The following is a 6,670-nucleotide window of genomic DNA, read 5'->3' as shown; positions in this document are numbered from 1 at the left end:
AGCTCTCTACCTAAGGGGTGACTTGGTATAGTCAGGCACCCAGGCACCCTGTGTCCAGCTGCCTTCAGGGTGTGGCTGTTCTGGCCTGGTATGTTTGGAACATGGGGAAGACCAGAAGAGACCAGGTCAGCTTGCAGGCCAGGCAGCCAAACCCATCCCCACATGGTGTCTCCTGCTGCATGAAGCATTTTTCCATGCTCACCACCTGAGCCCCCTGTCACATGCTGGCACCAGTGCAGGAGCAGAGGGCTGGAGTCATTGGGGCAGAGCCTCCAGGGGGAGCTGCAGGCCCACCTGAGATACTGAGACTTTCCACTCCCCACAAGGAAGGAAATGGAACTCACTCAGGTGGTTCTACAGGGTTTCATGCATCCCTGAATTCCCAACATTTGTTCCTGCTGCACCTGCACCACTGTCCACCCTGAACTCCCAGCAGAGATCAAATCCTCTGGTTCTGCAGGTGCCATCTGTCCCCACCAGAACAGGTTGGCTCACTTCACTGAACCAGGAGGCCCAGCAGATCTTGTCTAACATCCTGCATGGGGTTCTGGCTCTAGATTTGAGAGGACCCTCACATCACCACCTCTGCCTTGCAACCCCAGCCACCTCCTCCCTGCAAACACTTCCATTCCCTGCTGTCTGCCCTAGAACAACCTGCTTGGAATACATGTTAGGAGGCTACTGACATTGCCCATGTCAAATATAGTACTAATAGTTTTCTGGTATTCAGTTTAGGCTCCTAGTTTTGTGGTGAAGGCATTGTCATCCATGCTGTGTAACAAAGTTTCAGCTGGAAGAGGGGAAACTCTGCAAAGCAAGAAGTCAATGACTAAACTGAAGCCATTCTCTGCTGTGTTTAATAGTCTGAATGATGTAGTTATTGGGTTTGGGTGTGGGGATCATGAATATCAATGCTAAGCAAAATTGTTTCTTGTAAAAAAATGAATACAGGAGGTGACTAGAGAAATGAGAGGGGAATGTCCTAAAAACTGTATAGAGAAAAATGTTATTAGGAACATGTATAATGAGTTTTATGAGAAAATAGAAAGAGCATGCAGGTGCTTGTTCCCACAGACCCTCCCTTGCCTTACACAGGAGTGTATGATGAAACTGGTAAGTACATAGTTAATACTATGGCAAGTGGACTGATGTACAAGTACTGACATTCTTACAAAGGTTAGATGTTATGCCCCTGCTTGGAAATATAGAATAAAGGAACAAGGAACTTTTAACATTAGGCAATGCAATAGGTCCTGTTGTCGCTCCCCGTCTTCTTGGAGGAACGACACAGGACACTGCGTTGTTCTTCTGTCTGCTCGGCCCTCCCCGGGTTTGCTGCTGGTTCTTCCCGGGTTGGCTACCATCCCTTCCACCTCCGTGGAAGGGCGGTTCCCCCTGGCCACTTTCCCCACTTCCGTTGGGGAGTGGCACACCGCCGGCCGGCTCTCTCGGGGGCAGCACAGGTGTTCCTTCAGATAGATGTTCCCCTTAGATGTTCCTGGTGCATGTTGTCTCTCTCCTCCTTTATAGTCCTCTTCCACCAATCCCAACTCTGCTACCCACATGCCGAGTACACTGCTCTCCTCCAATCAGGAGTAAGTCCTACAGTTTATTGGTTGAACTGGAGGCAGCTGTGTAGAAGCTGTTTCTCCCTTCTCAGTGCCATATTGTGGGAGAGCAGATGCATAGAATAAGTCTTAATTCCAGTAACTTAGTCTAGTCCAAGTTGCTCCCCACATCCTGTAAGAAACATTTTAAAATAAATCCATTAACCTTAAAAATCTTAGACTTTTTGTCTAGCAACTTTAGATAAGATAAGCAAGTTTCATATAGCTGAGGCATCCACTATGCATAGAGGAAAGATTAATGGGAAGGTTATGATGAGGCCATGAAAGGAAAATGAAACAAAACATGATTAATAGAGAAAGGTTATGCATAGACAATCACTTGTGATGTGCTCTTTCTCTGAAAGAATAGAGGCTTAGGAGGAAGAAGGCTTAATGAAAAATATGTGTAAAAAGAGTATAAGGTAAAGTTGTGAGATGGAACAGCAGTATGATGTCTCCCCTTGCTAACTAAATCTCATCTCCTTGTCTTGTCTCTTCACTGGCACCCCCCTCCTTCGGGAGCCCTTGGACCTGCCATGGCTGGACCATGGCAGTTTTGTCCTGGCTGTGTCTCAGTTGTTGCTGGTATTTGGGGAAATGAATGAGAAAATAGAAGAGCCCTCACTGTCAACTTTCTGTCTCTCTCTCTAATACTTTTTTTTAAAATGTTTAAATATTCAATGTTCTAATACCTCTTACAGTAACACAGTGCTTTCCTGTCATTCTTCATATTCAGGATTCCTTTGGACGTATTCAATTATTTGAAATGAATTTTGAATACCTATTTAAATTTAAGAAAAAGGTATAGTTAGTTTTAAATAGTAACTGAGAAAACTTTTTTTTTAACTTTTATTTAATGAATATACGTTTCCAAAGTACGAATAATGGATTACTATGGCTTCCCCCCCATACCGTCCCTCCCACCCACAACCCTCCCCTTTCCTACTCCCTCTCCCCTTCCATTCACATCAAGATTCATTTTCGATTATCTTAATATACAGAAGATCAGCTTAGTATACATTAAGTAAGGATTTCAACAGTTTGCTCCCACACAGAAACATAAAGTGAAAAATAATAGATTATTTTTTTTAATGATGATGAAATCAGATCAGACCTATTGTCATGTTTAATCCCAGTGAGAGTCAAGTTGGGAGTTGATAGTTTCTTTTCTTTCTTTTTTTTTTTTTTTTTTTTTTTTTACAGAGGATCAGTTTAGTATGCATTAAGTAAAGATTTCAACAGTTTGCACCCCCATAGAAACACAAAGTGAAATATATTGTTTGAGTACTCGTTATAGCATTAAATCTCAATGCACAGCACATTAAGGACAGAGATCCTACATGAGGAGTAAGTGCACAGTGACTTCTGTTGTTGACTTTACAAATTGACACTCTTGTTTGTGGCATCAGTAATCTCCCTATGCTCCAGTCATGAGTTTCCAAGGCTATGGAAGCCTTCTGAGTTCTCCGATTCTTATCTTGTTTAGACAAGGTCATAGTCAAAGTGGAGGTTCTCTCCTCCCTTCAGAGAAAGGTACCTCCTTCTTTGAAGACCTATTCTTTCCACTGAGATCTCACTCACAGAGATCTTTTGCCAGAGTGTCTTGGCTTTCCATGCCTGAAATACTCTCATGGGCTTTTCAGCCAGATCCGAATGCCTTTAGGGCTGATTCTGAGGCCAGAGTGCTATTTAGGACATCTGCCATTCTATGAGTCTGCTGAGTATCTCACTTCCCATGTTGGATCACTCTCCCCTTTATTTATTCTATCGGTTAGTGTTAGCAGGTACTAGACTTGCTTATGTGCTCCCTTTGACTCTTAGTCCTTTCATTATGATCAATTGTGAACTGAAATTAATCACTTGGACTAGTGAGATGGCATTGGTACATGCCACCTTGATGGGATTAAATTGGAGTCCCCTGGTATGTTAACTGAGAAAACTTTTAACCAAAAAACACAATCCCAAGTTAATCTATCCAGGTACATTTGGGGACTGAGCCAGCAGCTGAAAGATTTTCTCTCTCTCTCTCTTTCTCCTCCCTCCATTCCTCTCTGTATGTAGCTCTGCATTTAAAATAAATAAATCATACAAACATTATTTTCAAGACAAATGCAAAACAGAAACAGTTTGAGACATAATACAAACCTAAATAACTAATCTCCATCAGAGCTGCACTCCAGGAAATGTTCAAAAGTTTCTTCCAGAAGAGGAAAATGATGTCAGATGGAAATACTTGACTACTTAAAAGATTGGTGAGAACTGACAGTAAATGTACCAGGTTATCTCATATTCTTTGAATATTTCTGAAACATAATTAACTGTTAACAAACAAAAACTATTTTTTGAAAATATGTATAAGGAAATTATATGATATATATATGATAAATAATCAATAATCATGAACCATAAATGTCAGAAGGAGCCTGCATGAATACTCTACATAAAGTGTTTTATTGTCACTAGAGTGTAGACCAATAAATTACATTATGTGTACATCAAAAATTTTATTGAAAATGGAATTCAAAGATAAAGTTAGGGTCAGACATTGTGGCACAGAGGATTAAGCCATCACTTGAGATGTCCACATCCGATGTCTGAGTGCCTAGGTTTTGTGTCTTGTCCCTGCTTCTGTTCCACCTTCCTGTTAATGCTCATCCCAGGGGTCAGCAAATAATGGATCAAATACTTGGTTCCTGTCTGCCAGCATGAGAGATCCAGATGGGTTTCCAGGCTCCTGACGTCCATCTTTGTCCCATCTATTGCAGGCATTTGGGGTGTAAACCAGTGGATGGAAGATATTCTCTCTCTCTCTCTCTCCCCCCTTCTCTCTCCTATCAAATGTGAAAAGATGCTTCATACAGCAAAGCATATAGTAAACATTTTAATGAAATTGTGACACTATTTAAAGAAATATTTGTAGCCATTAAAATGTTTGAGTGTGGGTATTTGACCTAGTGATTAAGAATCAAGTTAGAATACACTCATTCCATACTGAGTACGTAGATTCAAATGACAGCTTTGTCTCCTGATTCTAGCATTTTGCTAATGCACATCCTGGGAGGCAACCCACAATGGATCATGTAGTTGAATTTCTGATACTCTTGGGAGACATGGATTGCATTTTTGGCTGCTGACATCACTATAGGCATTTGGGCAGTGAACTAGTGCATGGGAATGACTCAGGTGCAAGGAGCCTAGATTTCTTTTTCAAGATCTTTGCCCTAACTTGAATACCTATTTGACAGTTACATACTAAAAAATAGACTTTCATTGTGGCATTCAGCCACACATCTGGTGATATTTGTTCTTTCCATCTAGCCTATCCTAATACCATAAAACCTGTACTATAAACAAGCCTCAATCAAGGTTATAAAGTCAAGTTTGTGAAACAGAGCTGGTGCTCATTAAATATTTGCTGAATGATGAAAAAGCTATCACACTGAGAAGAACAAACCAGCCTAACATGCAGAGAAACCTCACTTTCACATGATTCTGGCCCCATGGCTTTGATGCTCTGTGCTTAGTGAAAGAAAAGTCTGTTTCAAGTCAGCATAGATTTTTACATAGTCCCAAGGCCAGGGAGTTTATTTCAGTCAAAACTCAGAATATATTTGCTTCATTAGGAATTCATCCATGTGCAAGATGGGCCAAAGAGAAATGTACTTTCCAACCACTCCACTGGGTTAACCTGGCCACACTCCCAGGACCTTGGTTCTTAAGGAATGGACTTAATGGCTGGCATCAGGCCTTGACCTTGAGTTTTTATTTTTAAAAATTATTTTTATTTATTTGAGAGAGGTAGAGATAGAAAGACAGAGAGAGAAAGTGCACTTCTATCCACTGGTTTGCTCCTTGAATGTCTACAGTGGCTGTGGCTAGAAAGAGTGCAATGGCTTTTAATGTATATCCCCGTTGTCTATCTCTATAGGTTTTAAATATTGGGTTCACAACTGCATTTATTTTCACTAAATAAAAATTATTGATCCTGGTCCCTGTTGTCTGGAATCCCAGTAATGATTCTTAATTGATTTATTGATTCGTGGCTCACATTAACCACTCATGAAGTGGTGAAACCCAGGTAATGTGCCAGGTGGGCTAGTAAGATGGGGTAAGTCAGGGCTCTTCAGAGAAGTGATTTTCATTATTAACGAATAGTTTCATGCTTACTCCACTGATTGTAATACATGCAGTGACATAACTATAGAACAGGTAGACAAATCAGCAGCCATTCTTCTACAGGAAAATTAAATTAGGTCATTTATCAACTGCTGGGTGATTTCAGATAGTTACTTATCTCAAAATGAAGCCTCCACTGCATGTGTCAAATCTGTAGCTCAGCCCCTAAAGTTCCCTCAAGTTTGGGAGCATAATTAGTCAGTTTTGTTTCTCCTCTGTCTTCCTGATATGCTATTTTAATTTTCAGAAATTTCTGACAAACCAAGAAAATGGCCTTTAGTCAGGTATGGCTCAATAAAATGATTTATTTTTCTTCCTTGGAATAAAGTAGTCACTTGTTCAAAGCAATTAACTTTGATCTGTATATATAGTTAATTGAAAATGAATCTTGATATGAATGGAATTGGAGAGGGAGCAGGAGATGGGAGGGTTGTGGGTGGGAGGGAAGTTTTTTGGGGGGTGAGCCACTATAATCCAAAAACTGTACTTCGGAAATTTATATTTATTAAATAAAAGTTAAAAAAAGAAAGCAATTAACTGACAGAACAGGCTCTAAAACTAATAAAATAAATGTTCTCTGGATTAGTGTGTATATGATCATGGTTCTATAATAATAATAACCAGCAACCATAAGTGATTATATGGATAAAGAAAAAAACACATAAGGACCCACAATAGATGCTAACATTGGTTAACACTGGAGTGAGCATTCAGATGAGTGAAGAGTGCACAAATTTTCATAAGATTTATTACATTATTTATGTAATGCATATAACATTTCAAAAATTACTTTAGCTGTTTTGTAAATATTCACTCATTTAATCCCATAATAACTATTTGACATTGGTTCCATTGTTATCTCCACTCTACAGATGAGAAAAATAAGA

The sequence above is a fragment of the Oryctolagus cuniculus genome, chromosome Y, assembly GCF_051225735.1.
Source record: "Oryctolagus cuniculus isolate XC-2025 breed Fujian yellow rabbit chromosome Y, ASM5122573v1, whole genome shotgun sequence".
NCBI lineage: Eukaryota > Metazoa > Chordata > Mammalia > Lagomorpha > Leporidae > Oryctolagus > Oryctolagus cuniculus.
Note: the sequence above shows the minus strand (reverse complement) of the source record.